The following is a 19,714-nucleotide window of genomic DNA, read 5'->3' as shown; positions in this document are numbered from 1 at the left end:
TAAGATAGACAAAACAGTCCGTGAATAAGACTCAACGTTTATGATGAAAGCTGTTGTTTGAGTTTAGTTAAGTTTTTGGTATTTTAACTTGTATTCCCCCTGAAAACTGAAGAAAACATGAAAATGTAGGGGTATGAACTCACCTTGAGTGATTCTTGGAAGAGTGGAAGGTCGAAGGCGAGGAGTATCAAGTCAAGAACACTTGATGAACACGTGAGAGTTTGGATGATTCCTAAGAACGATTTTGTGTTAAGATATGAGTCGATGATCCAAGAGTGTTATGAAAACATGTAATAACACTTGAGTTAGAAGGAAATACTTACCAATAAGTGAATAAATGACTCAAGAATACATCAAAAGTGTGGCTGAAAGTTGAGAGAAAAGAGGCCCTCTTGATGGTTTAAGAAGTGTATAATGTTTGATGGTGAAGCAAATGATCAAGGAAAATCCCAGGCATTTCCTTATATGGAGGGTTGCTGGAGCAAGTGGATAAGGTGAAGGGATGTTTGCCTTGATTTGTGTGATGTGGATAAGGTTGGACCAATGAGAAAGTGACACATAGGAGGCAAGTGGGCACACTTAACCCACTTGTGGTGTAGGATACTCTTCCTAATGTAAAATAATGATTTTTAATTAATAAATCCTTGAAAAATAATTAAAACAATAGTTCTGGGGGTTAAGAATGATAAAAATATGAATTTGGTGAAAAAATCCCGTCAAAAACGTCAAAAACGAGTTTAGGAGGCGAAAGTAGTCAAAAATCAGCTTTAGGAACCGAACCTGCGAGGTTCGGCTCTAAGGAGCTAAGAACCGAGAGGGAACCGAGAGTAGGAAGGGGAAGACCGAAGGTCCGAAGTGGGGATGCGAGGGTCTCGCATGGGGGGGCCAAGGTTCGGTCCTCGCTGCTGAGCTTCGGTCTGCTGAGGTTTCGGTCCGAGAAGCTTCTGACAAGTTTGGTTCTGACAGGAGGGTTTCGGCTCCTAAGAGGAGTTTCGGCTCCTAAGAGCAGTTTCGGTTCTATATGGCTGTTTTTCGAGAAATCTTTCCGTTTTGCGTGATTTTTGACCAAGTTAAGGGTCGGGATGACCCGGATGACCAGAAAAAGTTTAAGAGAGATTTTGGGAGAGATTTGGGAGAGATTTCACATACTTGGAGAGATTTCACATTCTTGGAGAGATTTGGGAGAGATTTCACATACTTGGAGAGATTTGGGAGAGATTTCACATACTTGGAGAGATTTCACATTCTTGGAGAGATTTAGGAGAGATTTCACATACTTGAAGAGATTTGGGAGAGATTTCACATACTTGGAGATATTTCACATTCTTGGAGAGATTTGGGAGAGATTTCACATACTTGGAGAGATTTGGGAGAGATTTCACATACTTGGAGAGATTTCACATTCTTGGAGAGATTTGGGAGAGATTTAACCTTAGCCATTATTATCGCATAATCTCGCAAATGCAAGGTTCGTGAACTCCGTTATGCTTAGTTAATGATCGTTTTGAGTCCCCGAAAGGGTCCTTAGCCGTGTTTTGATGCGTTTAACTCCCTTTCTAGGGTTTTTACATTGTTAACACATAGAGTCTTCGAGACACTTGAATTTTTGATATACAAACGCACATTTTTATACATAGAATAACTTTTTAACATACACGTACTAGTTAAGTTTGACCGGTTTGACTTGTTGACTTTGACTTTGACTTTGACTTTGACTTGGCCGAAATTGACGGTTGTCACATGTATTGGGATGATCCGATAAGAGCTCAAATGTTTAGTTAAGCCGATACACGTTATAGTGCATTTGTGGCCTCCCTTATTTTAGTGAAATCATGGAACAAAATCACAACTTCTCTTAGTTTGAGGAATACGATATGTTTAACAGCCTAAACCTGAAATGTATCCAGGAAAACTAATATCTTAACCAATAAAGGTTGAAGTAAAGCGCCCCTGCTTAAGAATGTAGGTTTTTGAGTGATATAAAAAAATGAGTACATGTCAAAAAAAAAGAGACATTACCAAAAAGTAAAGAAATTGAAGAATTTTTGGAGCATAAAAGTATCAAAGTATGAAGATCAAAGATCGAAAATTCTGAAGTTTCAAAAGTTGAAGATATCAAAATTACACAAAAGGTTGGTGAATTCAAAGAAATCAAAGATCAAAATATCAAGAAGTGAAGAATTCAAGAGCTCCATATTGTGGTATCTTCTTAGAGTTGTAATTCTCTAGTTTATGTATGCTTGGGTGGCTTTACAAAAATACCTTGTGTTTCACTTTGCATGTTTTGACTTCCAGAATAACTAGGTCATTCTTCCCGAATGACTAAGTTATTCAAACCATCCACAGTCGGTCATATGTTGGAAGTAGATATGAATCAAGACTGTCATGAATTTGGCTTGTATGATCTGTCTAATGTGCATTAGACATAGCAGTGGTTGCTACAACATTCATGAGTGCTCATAAGTTCTGAGTATTGGATTCAACCCACGCTCATTTGAATCACTTCATGGATTTTATCACGAGTGAATCATGAGACGATAATATCTTATATTCTTCAAACCTAGAGATATGAGTTGTTGACTATGAGTTGGTTATACATTGATTGCACGAAAACGCATTGGTAACTCGATGTTATAAAACGTGCCTTTGTGTATGATTCAACAAGTAGTCGGTACAAGCATATGAGTCGAAGTTTATCCATTCCTTTTACCCTCAAAGGGATAAAAGCGATATCTGTGGGCCCCGCGATGATTTAGTGATGACAAAACGTAAGTGCTCGGCCGGGCCTGGACTGATTTGATTTGTTCAATTAGTCAGTCGTCATAAATCAGAAATCGGGAAACAACAAATGGACAGAGAGAATGATTATAATCCATGTCTCAGTCCATATGATATCTAGAATAGAGGAATATATGATCACTTATCTAATGGACACGTCATTGATTTGTTCAGAGTTCGGCAGCAGCTTTTAAGAGCTACAATTGCTGGTCGGGTTGTGAAGGCGTACTTGCAATAATAGTTATTAGACTTATCCAAGTGGGAGACTGTTGGATTAGTGTCTAAGTCCATAACTATAATTGGTATATACTTGACCCAACTCGGCATGGTCCATTTGGGTTGCATGGCATCGGAACATTTGGGTAGACCTTTTAATGAGAAGAAGATATTTGTGACATATTAATATATTAATATGAAATCATATTATTTAATTAGTATTGATCAAGAATTAATTTGGAATTAATTTAGTGATCAAAAAGAGACTAATTAAATATATGGGGATTGATTGTGTAAATCATTGATTCTTATATATGTGGGCTTATGATCCATGATTCCTTATGTTGGGTTTAACCCATGTGGTGGCCCATGGATACTCCATGGAGGTTAAAACCCATGGAGCATAAGGAATGGGTAAAGTCATGGGTTACATGGTGTAACCCTAATGTGCACACTATATAAAGACCATATTGGTTGGTGAAATTGGCACTAGTGCATAATAATGAGAGGGCAAGCTAATTTCTATGAACTCATATCTTCTCTTATGGTTATTCCAAATGTTCATGGTGTTGTGTGAACCATTTGAGGTGTCACATTTGGGGCACTAGGCTCTTGAGCTCCATGGAATCAAGCACCAACAAAGAGGTATGTAATTCTACTAGATTTTATATTACATGTACTTTATATTATGCTAGTTAGAACAATACCTTGGAAAATTGATATTTGCATGTATAATAGAGAAAACATAGATCCAAGGTATTTAGGGTTGCATGTACACCATAGGTGTGTTAGAATGCTCAAAACCCAACAGTGGTATCAGAGCCATGAGTTGTTTTCTATTATATTTGATGCAAATGTATTTTTTTTCAAGTTGAAGAGAAAAAAAAAAAAAACATGAAGTTTGTCATATTTTAAGATAATTACTTGATTTTATGAAAAACTAATTATTTTTAAAATTTGAGTCACTTTACTATATGAGTTGAATTAGGTCAAATTTAGTAAAAGATAAAATGATATGATTATTTTATTAGTTTTAAAAGTTTGATCTAAAGAGTTTTTTGAAACCTCCATAAGTTATGGATATGAAAAGGTTTTAAAAAAAATTGATTCAAAGTTTTTTATGGAGTTACAAAACTTGGTCTTAATGTTTTAAAATTCCATAACTTGTTCTTAAGTTATGGAACATGAAAAGTTTTTTTGTGTTACCTTGTTTTATGAGTTAATTTAGATTGATGAAAAATATTATTTGTTAAGTTGCTTTCAATCCATATTAATCTAAAAGAAGTTCATAAAAGGTGTTTTTGTAACTTTTCTTCAAGTCACATAAAAGGTCACATTTATGAATCTTAAAACTCATAAAAGTGCCATAGGTTACACAAAAATGAAGAGTTTTTTTTTCATTAAACTATTTTATGACTCCATAACTTGTCCTTAAGTTATGGATGTTTAAGAGTCACTTCTTTAAAAGTGTTATTAAAGAATAAGAGGTTACATAAAAATGAAGAGTCTTCATTTTAATGAACCATTAAACTCATAAGTTATGAAATGAAAGGTTTTGAATAGTTTCAAAACTTGCCCTCAAGTTTTGGAATTTGTAAAGTCTCACACACATTAATGCTTTAATTCCAAACTCTACAATTTTAAAAGTTAAAATTCAAACTTTATGGACTTCATTAAATTAGTTAAAGTGTTTAATTAAAAGAGTTAATAATTCCATAAAGACATGGTTTAAGTTTAATTAAATTAAGAGTATAGTTTAATTAATAGATTAAACCACCAAGTATTTTAAATGTTTAAAATACACCCTTATACTATTATTATAATTTTAATTATATAGATATGTATAAGATAAAGTCAATCTTACCGTTAGTAGGTCTCATTCACGAAGCCGGTCTATAAGGGGGGTATAAGGTTATTGCCTATACAATGGCAGTTTAATGGGTGTCCACTCTCACCCACCGCTTCCTTGACTGGTGGAGGGTCGTTAGCCGAACGGGTAGGAAAGGACTATAATTCTCCCTTCATTAAAAGTATAATGATAAATACTAAGTAACTAAACACTTATACATCCCCAATCTTAGTTACTTAGGAAAATGTGAAAAGGTGCTAACCCATGAAATTACACTTTGTACCTTACCAAGTCATTAGTGGAGCGTGTGTGGTTAACCGGCACCCTAATAAGGACTAGTAAGAGTGGAAAAGGGTAACTTGACTTTATTATAGATCGGTGGAGCGTGTGTGATTAACTGGCACATCGATTAGGTGATAAAGTTATGGGTACCAAGTCAATTTGCATGGTTATTCACACCTTGTTTGTGATCCTCTGCATCCCAGTCACAAACTTGAGAGGACACAATCGAGATTCAAACATGCCATTGAAAGTTCAATGTATCTCAAAAGATCTAGGAGTTTCAAATCCAATTAAAACTTAATTATATTTCGTTTTTCATGGTGGAAATTGGTAAATTGTCATTTACCTACCTTCAACTATTTTATAACTTGGATTACGGCATCCCTCTTCCAGTTATAAATAGGTTGTTGCGTCCTAGCCTTAATATTTCATATTGGGTGTTATATTAAGGACTTTAAATCAACTAACTTGAATTTCTCCCTTATAGATGTCTCCTTCAGACAACTATGGTCTTCCCAAATCTTTAGGAACAAGCTATCCTAATGAAGATGATATCCCAAATGGCAATCAAGGTGAAAGATCAATCCCTTTGTTGTGCATTAGTGGGACTGGAAATCATACTTCACTTCCTCCACCTCCTCCAATAAATCTCCATATCCCACAAGTTTCAAGACTTGATAAGTTCTAAGTCACTCAATCCCTATTGGAAAACAAAGTCTATATGTGCTTAGGTCTTGGAGATTAAGTCACATATTGACAAGCCGGGAGAGTCGGGTGTCGAAGTCTCGAGGTAGCTGGCTGTTGACTTGGTTCTTCAGTCACTCCCTGATGACAGATCACGACATGACCCTTTAATGATCTTATCTATTTGCTTGGTGCTGCTGAATCAACAATGATTTGGAATACTGGTAAAGCAAATTTGATTAGAAGATCGACTTCCCAAAACTTCATGGACATTGACAATGGTGACACTGGAAATCCAGAAAAACTTTCTCTTCCCAATGGAAAGGGATCGGCCATAGTCAACTCGGTTGGCCAAATGGTAAAGAGAAAGGCTAAGTTTGAGATAGTCCCATGTACCATTCCCAAAGAGTCCATATGTGCCTATTCCCAAAGGAAAGGGGCATTGGTTGCGAAGCTGCCGAATTTACCTGAAACCTCATAAGGATGGTAAAGTCAAAAGTTTGACTCTACTTCAGGTAAAGTCCGTTATCTAACTCTATTAAGTCTCTTTTGGAGATTCTTAATACATGATGTAATGTAATTACATTTTGATGTTTTTTGAAGAATCAAAGGAAGCTTAAAGAAAAGGTGTGCTGATTCTGATCGCATGGTTCGATGACCAGAATTTTTAGCCACTGCATAAGAGTTATGAGATATTGCTTAGGAATAGATAACAACAAAGTTTTCATATGAATTTGCATTGTAAGGATAAGTTTTTCCGCAAGTTTTAAAATAAAAGAAAAGTTTTGACTTTATTTATTTTACGTATCCTTACAAAGGCATTTGTGAAAAATTGTTGATTATATGTTTCCATCGATAAGCAATATTGGAAAATGAATTTGATTCTTTCGTTTGTGGTAGTGTCATAATTTATCAAATAAGGAAAGATTCTCATCACCCAAGTTTCAGTTGGATAGAAACTTGGAATCATGCAAGTTGTATTGTGTGATGAATGAGATTTTTCATCTTTGGTAAATTAAGACTAATTCCTTGTTCACATTTGCATGTGAGTCAAGCGAAGGACTAAAGGATCGGGTACATTAGGTTGTGCACTAGTCAGGTCCACCACAAAGGTTGATAAGATTATTCGTTATGATTTACTAAAGTTTAGTAAATATGATTATGCTTACAAGTTTAAGTGTAATGCTGAAACATTGGAAAAGTTTCAATATATGGCAGAATGAATAAGAAGAATCAAATAGGGCAGAAAGATAAAAGTTTCTCCAATCTGAAGAGATGGGAGAGTACTTGTGTATCTTGTTTTATGATTATCTTAGTGATTATGGAATCATATCACAATTGATCCTCTAAGGACACCTTAGTGCATTTGTTTGCCTAAGGAGAGGAATTGTGAATTGTTGAAATGGTTAAATCAAAAGATAAATCATACTTCGTTCCAACAACAAATCCTGGAGTTATACTCCAAGATTGTAACTTGAGTGACATAGTCTTTAGAAAGTTTTTAACACTTGTCAAATGTAGAAGTAAGATGTTTCCTGTTCTTGTACATTTGAGATTGGTAAGTTGTGATGTTTTGGATAAGACAAAGACCAACTAAGACCAATTGTGTGAAGTGTTTGTAAAAGAATCCGCACTATCTCCTGAATATTGGGCAAGAGAGTTTTATATGTCAAGAGGACAATGGGAGTTTAAAAGATCCGAAAATAGTTTCAAGAACTAATCAAGAGTTTTGTTAATCACTAGCCCACGACTTGAGGTTTGTAACCTATCGTGTTGACATATTCTTATTTCTGTGTCTATTCTAGTTAAAAGTTGACCATGCTTGTGAGTTCTATGAGTTCTCAAATGTTTGCATAACAATCTGGAAGCAATGGTAGGCCCTTGTGCTGCCGGGTGGCAAGAAATTAAGATTGAACAAGTTCAGTCCATATGTGTTTGGATTTGCCACTAACCTTGTCTTGTGATTATGGTTATGACAAATTCACATGGATAGGAACACTTACACCATAAAAATCTAAGTGTCATAAGGTTTCTCTTCAATTCATGAAAATGATGGTGAGGAAACGCTTTCACTAAATGGATTTTAAGTAGATAGCAGTTGTGATATTTGCATTCTCATGTCGTTAGTGGAGCGTGTGTGGTTAACCGACACACTAACTAGTGAGAATGGCAAAAGGTCTAGACAAACATGTGAGCTATCTAAGGAAAGGTGTATGATTTTGATAAAGTCTTATCAAAGCATCTCGTATCAGGAATCTGAACTTTGGTAAGAAAGTCAATAAAGTATTGTTTTTCTAGAAGTCCAGCTGATTTCTGAGTACATGTCAAAGCTAGTGGGAGCATAAATGTTATGCTAGTAAGATAATAATCATTATGCTAGTGGGAGCATGATGATTATGTTGCAAGTTAGCAATGTTAATTATAGAAAACAAAAGTTTCAATTCACTTTGAAAAGTTGTTTTCATATAATTAAGGGAGAGGATTTTATACTTCATTCCAATTCTACAAGCTTAGATTGAGATTTTAATCTACTTTAGTCAAGGATATATAAGAATGTTATGTTGGAATGGTTCAACATAAGGAAATTCTATATGTGTTGCGTTCTCAAAATTCGATTATGATTACGACATACCTCTTCATAGTTCGAATTGTGAGAATATGGTAAATAAAAATTTATAGCATGAATCGTGTCCTATATGCTTCGGGTATGGGTTCGATTACATGTGCTATAATCCATTCTAAATTTTCCAAATGCCTAAGGCATTAAAATGGAAAAGGAATAGAACTGGAAATGACTAAAATGATTAAGCAAATTGTCGAGGACAATCTGAGGTTTACTAAAGATTGGTTGCTCATGGACAATTAGAAGTATAAAGTAAGGACCATATTGACATATTTTGAAAAAAGGCAACTCTTGTTCAGAAGTGATGGTCAAAATGGTAATATGGATTGTTTCCATAGGTGGAAATTATTCTTTGAATCTGTGTAAGATTAGAGAACTTAATGCAAGAAGGATGTTCAAAGGAATGTACTTTGAATTTGAGACTTCGTTTCCATGGAATTGATCTCCATTGGAATACCTTGTAATGTCTGTTGCCAAGTCTTTGTGACTTGTGTGCACATTCATTACAAGAGGATCATTGCATATAAGTTTAGAATCTAACAAGATTACGGTAAATGACAAGAATTTGGTGTTCTTACATTTATTGTAAAGGATTTGGGATTGTGAAATGAGCATCATTGAAATGCTGTCAATCGATATGTTTCACAAAGAGAGGACCACATGTAAACATAGTGTGCATAATTGGAGTATGGCATAGCTATTGTTTGGACAAACATAGTGTGCATGCTTGGAGCATGGCATGACTATTGTTTCAATTCAAGTATTGAGTTGATTAATCGAAACATGAATAATGAGTAATCAATATGGTGCTTAGATAAAAGGTGTTTTTATCTACACTCAAAGTGTTGAGGCCATATAGGATTAGTATTATTCTTGTGTTTCACTTTGCATGTTTTGACTTCCAGAATAACTAGGTCATTCTTCCCGAATGACTAAGTTATTCAAACCATCCACAGTCGGTCATATGTTGGAAGTAGATATGAATCAAGACTGTCATGAATTTGGCTTGTATGATCTGTCTAATGTGCATTAGACATAGTAGTGGTTGCTACAACATTCATGAGTGCTCATAAGTTCTGAGTATTGGATTCAACCCACGCTCATTTGAATCACTTCATGGATTTTATCACGAGTGAATCATGAGACGATAATATCTTATATTCTTCAAACCTAGAGATATGAGTTGTTGACTATGAGGTGGTCATACATTGATTGCACAAAAACGCATTGGTAAGTCGATGTTATAAAACGTGCCTTCGTGTATGATTCAACAAGTAGTCAGTACAAGCATTTGAGTCGAAGTTTATCCATTCCTTTTACCCTTAAAAGGATAAAAGCGATATCTGTGGGCCCCTCGATGATTTAGTGATGACAAAACGTAAGTGCTCGGCCGGGCCTGGACTGATTTGATTTGTTCAATTAGTCAGTCGTCATAAATCAGAAATCGGGAAACAACAAATGGACAGAGAGAATGATTATAATCCATGTCTCAGTCCATATGATATCTAGAATGGAGGAATATATGATCACTTATCTAATGGACGCGTCATTGATTTGTTTAGAGTTCGGCAGCAGCTTTTAAGAGCTACGATTGCTGGTCGGGTTGTGAAGGCGTACTTGCAATAATAGTTATTAGACTTATCGAAGTGGGAGACTGTTGGATTAGTGTCTAAGTCCATAACTATAATTGGTATATACTTGACCCGACCCGACATGGTCCATTTGGGTTGCATGACATCAGAACATTTGGGTAGACCTTTTAATGAGAAGAAGATATTTGTGACATATTAATATATTAATATGAAATCATATTATTTAATTAGTATTGATCAAGAATTAATTTGGAATTAATTTAGTGATCAAAAAGAGACTAATTAAATATATGGGGATTGATTGTGTAAATCATTGATTCTTATATATATGGGCTTATGATCCATGATTCCTTATGTTGGGTTTAACCCATGTGGTGGCCCATGGATACTCCATGGAGGTTAAAACCCATGGAGCATAAGGAATGGGTAAAGTCATGGGTTACATGGTGTAACCCTAATGTGCACACTATATAAAGACCCCATTGGTTGGTGAAATTGGCACTAGTGCATAATAATGAGAGGGCAAGCTAATTTCTATGAACTCATATCTTCTCTTATGGTTATTCCAAATGTTCATGGTGTTGTGTGAACCATTTGAGGTGTCACATTTGGGGCACTAGGCTCTTGAGCTCCATGGAATCAAGCACCAACAAAGAGGTATGTAATTCTACTAGATTTTATATTACATGTACTTTATATTATGCTAGTTAGAACAATACCTTGGAAAATTGATATTTGCATGTATAATAGAGAAAACATAGATCCAAGGTATTTAGGGTTGCATGTACACCATAGGTGTGTTAGAATGCTCAAACCCCAACAATAACTAGTTCTGTGTTTTGCCTATGTATGACCATACAAGGTAGTTCATGAATTGGTAAAAAGATTAGTAAATTTAGACTTAAATTGGTAATAATATAATAATTGGTGACCAACTTGATAATCCATAATAGCTAGCTAACCATAAAGAGGAAGTGGATTCGAACTAGACAAGAGTGTTTTTAATTACTTGATTGAATTCTGTGACTTAAGTTGATCTGGTCTTGTAAAATCGGATAAAACCCCATCTTTGCTCTAAAATTAGGTTAATTTAGTAGTAGATAAATTAATTAGTTAACACCGTTCCCTGTGATCGACACCCGACTTACCCAACTATTCTATAATTCGACTAGGTACTCTGCCTAGGTGCATTTTATTTAGTTAAGTTAGTTAGGTTATAAATTATAAAATTAGTGGGTACTTTTGTGCACATCACGAAGCGTATAGGACACGATTCATGATGTCTTACATAAAGACATGATACTTGACCAGTATTTTGCTATAATAATTCTATTTGCCATATTCTCATCATTCGAATTATGAAAAGGGTTGCCGTAATCATGGTCGAATTTTGAGAACGCAATTAACACATCCATAGAACTTCCTTATGTTGAACCATTCCAACATAACATTCATATATATATATATATATATATATATATATATATATATATATATATATATATATATATATGACTAAATCTGATTAAAATCACAATCTAAGCTTTTAGATTTGAAATGAAGTATGAATTCCTCTCCCTTAATTATAGCAAAACAACTTTTCAAATCCTGCAACTTTGCGAATTGAAACTTTTGTTTTCTATAATTAACATTGCTAACTTGCAACATTCATCATAATTGATTATGCTCCCACTACCATAATAATCATTACTTTTACTAGCATAACTTTTATGCTCCCACTAGCTATGACATGTACCCAGAAATCAGCTGGACTTCTAGAAATCAATACTAATTGACTTTCATTACCAAAGTTCAGATTTCTGATACGAGATGCTTTGATAAGACTTTATCTAGGCTTCTCCAAATCATACACCTTTCCTTAGATAGCTCACATGTGTGTCTAAACAATTTAAGAACTTACAACAATAAGTCTCAAATGTTTAGACTTTTTGCCATTCCTCACAATTCGAATTATGAAAAGGTATGTCGTAATCATAATCAAATTTGAGAATGCAAATATCATAATTGCTATCTTCTTAAAATCTACTTAGTGAAAGCGTTTCCTAACAATCATTTTCATGATTTGGAGAGAAACCTTATGACACTTAGATTTTATGGTGTATGTGTTCCTATCCATGTGAATTTGTTACAACCATAATCATAAGACAAGGTTAGTGACAAATCCAAACTCATATGGACTGAACTTGTTCAATCTCAATTTCTTGCCACCTGACAGCACAAGGGCCTACCATGTCTTCCAAGTTGTTATGCAAACAATTGAGAACTTATAGAACTCACATGCATAGACAACTTTTAACTGGAATGAGCACAAAAATAAGAATATGTCAACACGTTAAACCTAAAGTCGTGTGCTAGTGTTAAACAATAGGTTTTCTTCTTGATTAGTTCTTGAAAATTGTCAAGATCTTTAAGACTCCCACTGACCTCTTGACATATAAGATTCTCTGTCAAGAACCATTCCTTGACAAAACAAATATTCAAGAGTTAGTGGTAATTCTTATCAAGATAAACACTCCACACAATTGGTCTTAGTTGGTCTTCATTTTATCCAAAACATCACAACTTACCAATTTCAATTGTACAAGAGTAAAAACATTTAACTCTACATTTGATGAGTGTTATAAACCTTTCTTAAATTTATGTCACTCGAGTTACAATCTTGGAGTATGACTCTAAGACTTGTTTTGGAACGAAGTATGACTCATCTTCTTGATTTAACCATTTCTACAATTCACGATTCCTCTTCTTAGCCAAACAAATGCACCAAGATGTACTTAGAGGATCAATTGTGATATGGCTTTCCATAATCATTAAGATCATCATAAAACACGATACTCAAGTACTCTCTCATCTTTTCAGATTGGAGAAACTTTTATCTTTCTGCCCAATTTGATTCTTCTGATTCGTTCTGCCATACATTGCAACTTTTCCAATGTTTCAGAATCATACTTAAACTTGTAAGCATAACCATATTTACTAAACTTTAGTACATCATGAAGAATAATCTTATCGATCTTTGTGGTGGACTTGACCAGTGCACAACCAAGTCTACCCGATCCCCTAGTCCTTCACTTAAATCACATATTTATGTGAACAAGGAATTAGCCTTAATTTCCCAAAGACAAAGGTTCTCATTCATCACACAATACAAGTTGTATGATTCCAAGTTTCTATCCAATTGAAACTTGGGTGATGAGAATCTTTCCTTATTTGGTAAATTGTGACACTACCCCAAACGAAAGAATCAAATTCATATTCCAATGTTGCTATCAATGGAAACATATAAGCAACAATTTTTCACAAATGCCATTGTAATGAAATTTTAAAAAATTAGATAAATTTCAAAAAAAAATTCTTTATTTATAAAAATTGCAGAAAACTTATCCTTACAATGCAAAACAAGTGAAAATATGTTGTTATCTATTCCTAAGCAATCTATCATAAATCTTAAGCAGCAGCTCACAACCCTGATCATCGAACCATGCGACCGAAATCCATCTCTTCGCGATCAGTCTCAGCATACTCTTCCTTTAAGCTTCCTTTCAATTCTTCGATTCTTCAAAACATCAAAATGTAATTACATTACATCATCTATTAAGAATCTCCAAATAGGAACTTAATAGAGTTAGATAGTGGACTTACTTGAAGCAGAGTTACACACTCTGACTTTACCATCCTTGTGGTCCTTCAGGTAGATACGAAAGCTTCGCAACCAATGCCCCTTCTCTTGGAAATAGAAACATATGGACTCTTTGGAATGGTACACGGGACTATCTCAGACTTAGCCTTTCTCTTTACCATTTGGTCAAATGACTTGACCATGGCCGATCCCTTTCCATTGGGAAGAGAAAGCTTTTCTAGACTTCCAATGTTACCATTGTCATGTCCATGGAAGTTTGGGAAGTAGATCTTCCAATCAAATTTGCTTTACCAGTGCTCCAAATCATTGCTGATTCAGTAGCAATAAGCAAATAGGTAAGATCATTAAGGGTCATGTCGTGGTCTGTCACATAGTAGTCCTTAGTGAACTCACTATATGACTCGGAAAGTGATTGAAGAACCCAATCAATAGTCAACTTCCTTGAGACTTCGACACCCAACTCTCCCAACTTATCAATATGTGACTTCATCCCCAAGACGTGAGTGCACACAGACTATCCCTCTTTGTGTTTGCTTGCCAAAAAAGGGCTCGACTGACCTTGAACTTTTTTCAAGTCTTTGAACTTGTGGGTTAGGGAGAAATAATTGGAGGAGGTAGAGGAAGTGAAGTATGATTTTGAGTCCCATTAATGCATGAAAAAGGGATTAATCTTTCACCTTTATCGCCATGTGGGATATCATCTTCATTACGAAAGCTTTTATCCAAAAGAATAAGGAATACCATAGTTGTCATAACTAGACATCTATGAGGGAGAAATTCAAGTTTAGTTGATTTTAAGTCCTTAATATAACACCTAATTTGAAATATTAAGGCTAGGACCCAACACAATACTTTACAATTTGGAAGAGGGATGCCGTAATCCAAATTGCAAAATATTTGAAGCTACGTAAATGACGATTTACCAATTTCCACCATGAAAAACGAAATTGATTATTAAGTTTTAAATGGATTGAAACTCCTAGATCCTTTGAGATTCATTGAACCTTTTCAAAGGCATGTTTAAATCTCGATTGTGCCCTTCAAGTTTGGGACTGGGATGCCGAGGATCACAAACAAAATGTGAATAACCATGCAAATTAGCTTGGTACACCCACTGTTACAACCACCTAATCAATGTGTCGATTAACAACACACGCTCCTGTAAGTCCCTAATTCTTTAGATCCAAGTCAGTGATCAAATGATATTCAATAAATCAGAGTGTAGAATGAGTAGAAGATAGAATCAAACCAAGCATGCATACATTTATATCAGATAAACGTCAAATACACCTTGGAAAACACGTACATACGTCACCCTATTACAGACACCTACACCTGCTATTTATACTACACCCAGCATCACATGTGTGTACTGCCACACACGCGTGTGCGGCCGCACAAAAGGTGTACGGCCGCACACACGTGTTCGACCGCACACAGCCATACAAAAGATACAATACACCAAAAGTAACCCCAAGACCAAAACAAGACAATTGCAAGATAGATGCCTAGCCCAAAACACTATATTATGACCTATCAATCTCCCCCTTGGTTTGTGGCTAGCATAGACAAGGTCTTCAATCACTTGGTTTCTCGAACAGCCTCAGATCAGATTTACCCATAGACCCCATCCAAAGTTTTTCGTTTATGATCGTGGCAACCATTCCAGTGAACTCTTTTGCAGCAGCTTCCATAACCTCCCTTCTACATATGATTTGATGACGGGCCAAGGTATGAATGTCTCTCTCTCTGAATCTCAGGAGATCCTTAGCACTGATGAGCCTCAGAACTCCTTCGCTGTTCTTGAACTTTATGGCAGCAGTTGCTGTTTCATCATCATAGGCCCAGAATTCCATATCATCAAGATATCCATCACAAAAGTGTTGTGGAATTGGAATCTCCTTCACTTGATTAGTCACTGGCCATAACATTATTTTCATTGGTTGGTTAGTTTCAGGGTCAAGGATATATTTGTCCTTTCTAACCAACGTTTTTGCAGTCTTCATCATTGGAAAGTTATCCCTAACCTGTCTATCCAAAAACTGCTTGAAGTTGGAAACACTAGGATATTGAGAAGGATTGTGGAATGGAGCCCTTGAGAGTTCAGAGAGATCAACCTTCGTCCAGGAGTTGAAGTCATGAATGCTCTTGTAATATTCTGGGTTTCCAGAATTCCTCTTAACCACCCACAACTTAAGCTCAGGATCATAGCCCCACATCCTGATCCCTGTACGATCACCATATTCATCACCAAATTTTCTCTTTTTAAGATCAGTCACTATGAGTTTTGGTTCATCTGCTTTACGATTCCCATTTGAACTTTTCAAGAAAAGTAAGCATGCCCTCTGATCAGCAGTGACTGTTCTTTGGCCATGTTTGATTTTGATCCGTGGAATGGCATTTACAGGCTCCTTTTCAAATCGATCAACAATTCTTATTGTTCTTGGAGGGGGTTGGTCAACAGGAATTGCGTTTTCGGAAGGCTGACTGGGAGCAGTAGGAGGATCATCAACACCATGAGGCTGTTGAAACAAGGATTTGAACTTGTCACCAAAGTCTTCAAACAACTTGTTCTTTAGGCTGAAGTAGAAAGCAGTCACAGATCCAAGATTAGTTTGCAACTCGGAAATCTGTTTTGACTTCATTGCGTTGTCAGCTTCAAGTTCGGCGATCCTGACGTCATGCTTTCCAAGTAAAATGTCCTTCTTAATATTTTGTTGTTTTAGAATGCCAATTTCTTCTTTGAGAGAGGACTCATCAGAATCATCACTCCCTGAACGACCTTCCTTGATAGATATTCCTTTTCCACGAGAGGAAGGTCCTGGATTATGTTGAGCCAAGTGCCTTGCTAGCCTAATTGATGCTTCTTCTAGCGAATGCCTTGTGGGAGAGTATTCTGGAACAACTGAAGGGCCTCCAGATTCATACATAGATCTTGGGCCTTGTTGGGTAAGAATGGGTGGTGCAGTAACTGTTGTGGTGACGACTGTGGATGGAGTTGGGGGTGCTTGATGTTGAATGATCACTCCCTGCCTTGGATTAAGACGCCTTCTTTTCACAGGAGGCAGAGAGGTCTGTGTCTGTGTCGATCACTAGAGGATGGTATAGATGCAGGAATAGCTGTATCAGAGGGAGGAATCTCTGAAACTGCTTCCTTATGGCTTGAAGATTCTATCATCACTCTTGATATGGGAGGCATTGTTTTGAGAACGTCATTAGCAACCCTAGACTCAGTTGCTGTTTGAACAACTTCATTGTCCTTGAAAAAGAACCTGTCAAGAAACTCTGAGCTTGGACCTAGGTCGTCGTTATCAAACTCAAGATTAAGTGGGATTGCTTCATTGTTAAAGCCAGAGAGGTCCATGTCTTTGAGAAAATCATCATCACCATCATTTTCTCCATCACCACTCTCCACATCAAAATTACTCTCAACCTCCACATCTCGCAGTTGGTTATGCTCCTCTGCCACAATTGCGACAGGGGAAACACAAACTTCCTCATTTTCTTGTTCAGATGATGAGATAACAATCTCCTCGGTTTCGGCGGGGCTGGAAAGAGCATCGGATTCGGACTTTTCACTTTCTTCAGCAAATATTCCAAACTTGATCAGAGGGAATTTTCCTTCAAAGTTAACATTTCCATATCGATTTTGTTTCATCAGACAAAAAGCACTTGAGCCGATAGACTTGAGATCCAGAGTCTCTCCTCCTCTTTCGATTTCAGGGTGATTCACATTGAAGATGAGCTGCAAGAACCTTGGGTACATGTAGAACTTGTCCCTCTTGTTTCCCTCAATGTTCAAAATCATCTCATACAAGATAAATTTTGAGAAATTGAAGTTTGTTCCAGAGGCTAAAGCAACAATCGCCCCGGTGTTAACCAGAGAAATTTCATTTGCTCCTGATCTCCGTCCTGATATACAACTCACAAACACATGAGCTAAGTACTTCCAACACGGAGGTAGTAGCTTCTTGAGAGTGGGGGGAAAGCTTCCTTCATAGCCCATTTGGTTCAGAATCTCTTGAACCCTGTCAAGATCAATCTCCATTAGGAATTCAGACTTGTCACCGATCTGCAAAGATTCTCGAATGATCCGTTCGGTGACCAAGACCTTCTTTCCGCGCACATAGGCCTCAAGAAATTTTGCACCCTCATTGTCCTTCTTCACAATTGCGCTGCTCCAGAATTCTTTAACCAGATGTTGAAAGATGATCAGACTCGAGGTGAGAGCATGGAACAGGCAACATCTTCGTAATCCATTCACTATGAATTGAAACTCGGAGTGAGCCTCTGGAGGATCAACAAGGAAAATGGCTAAGTTGTGAACTTTAGCGAATTCGGGTCTTGCCATACCGAGCTGAGAAAAACATAGAAAGATTCATCAATAATCATCAAGTATTTCCCCAAAAATCAATTAGATTTAGTTTTCATAGGTTAAATTTCAAATTTTAGGGCAAATTTGGATGCACAACCGTACACAAAGGTCCAGCCGCACACATGGTGTGTGACCGCACACGTGATACATGACCGCACACGGATGCGCGACCGCACACGGGTGCGCGACCGCACACGCTCCAAAGCTGCCGAAAAATGATATTCTTTCAATAAACCATGAATTCATGGACGATTAAGCTCAAAAACATCATCACGAGGGTCGATTTGATTGTACTTACAGAAAAGAGTTGTTAATTTCAAGAGAAAAACGAGTTTTTATGGATCAAGAGAGAGAGAGAGAGGAAGCTTTTTGGGTGTGCGGCCGTACTCGAAATCAGAGGGGAGGGAGTGAGTCCGGCCAAACCTCTATAAATACCTCCTCCTTTGAAAATGGGATGCAACCTAAATGAACTTAAGCCCAACACCCCAATACACCTTTTAAAATTGATACATTTCAAGAACTTAAAAAAATAAAAGAAAATAAAATAAAATAAAATCTAAGACTTTTAAACTAAGCTAAATTATTTTTTTTTTAATTTTCTGGTTTTCTTAGCAAAATAAAATAATAAAAATAAAATTAAAAATAAAAAATTTAAATTTAAATTTAAATGAATCAACACCTATTTCTCATTTACCAATGCTAATAATATTTTTGTGATATAGGGATCAAAGTTGTTAGACAGCCTTAATCCGCTTATCGGTATTTCTACCTTCATGTCGATGTCTGGTCGATCGCCAATATTGTGGTCCACTTAAGTAGGAAAGATTGTGACAGATTTTTGGACATGCTATAAGTGACAAGACATTTTGATCCTGTGATCCTAGATAAATTTGCTAAGGACCATTCAGCTGACGACGAGCAAGGGTATTGTTGTCCACCTAAATTGAGCAGCGAGATCTACAGACAACCTATAAATGTTCAATTTTAGTTGTACTAGAACGTGTTTCCCGCTTCCTGACATACCCCAACAATCAAGGACTTCCAGAATACTCCTTACTTCAGATGAGCAGACAATTATTAAGGAAGAATTCAGATTTAGAATGCATATGTTGTACACTCAGGTCGGATCTCTTCCAATAACGCAGAGGGTGAAACATATGATTAACTAGAGTTTAGAGGGGTTTAAGAAGTAGAAGGTTGCATATACTGTGTACCAGGTCGGATTGTTAATCACGCAAAGGAGACAACATATGGCTAACATGTAGAAAGAATAGCATAGAAGAAGATGCAGAGAGACAGAATTGCATATGTTACAGTCCAGGTCGGATATTTCGATCACACAGAGGAGGTAACATATGACTGACAGTAAGAAAGAAAGAAAATAACTTTCTACAGACCTAATTTATCGGAATTCCCCAGTCGCCCCGTCAATACCGGAATTAAGGACAAAGTCCGCACATCGAGGAAAAGTTAATCCACAGTTCTAGATACAGATCATTTAATGTATCCGCAGATTCCCATGTATATCTCTCTGCTCAACCTACCCAAGCGTCGTATTGTCAGGCTAAGTGGAACTATCTAGGTCAAGATTTGTCAGGTCTCTAAATTCCTTAATTTCATCTGATCCTAGTCAAGTCCATTTTAAAACGTTCGT

The sequence above is a fragment of the Lactuca virosa genome, chromosome 4 (assembly GCF_052849685.1).
Source record: "Lactuca virosa cultivar CGN04683 chromosome 4, Lactuca_virosa_CGN04683_v6, whole genome shotgun sequence".
NCBI classification, from domain to species: domain Eukaryota; kingdom Viridiplantae; phylum Streptophyta; class Magnoliopsida; order Asterales; family Asteraceae; genus Lactuca; species Lactuca virosa.
This window is presented reverse-complemented; position numbering follows the sequence as displayed.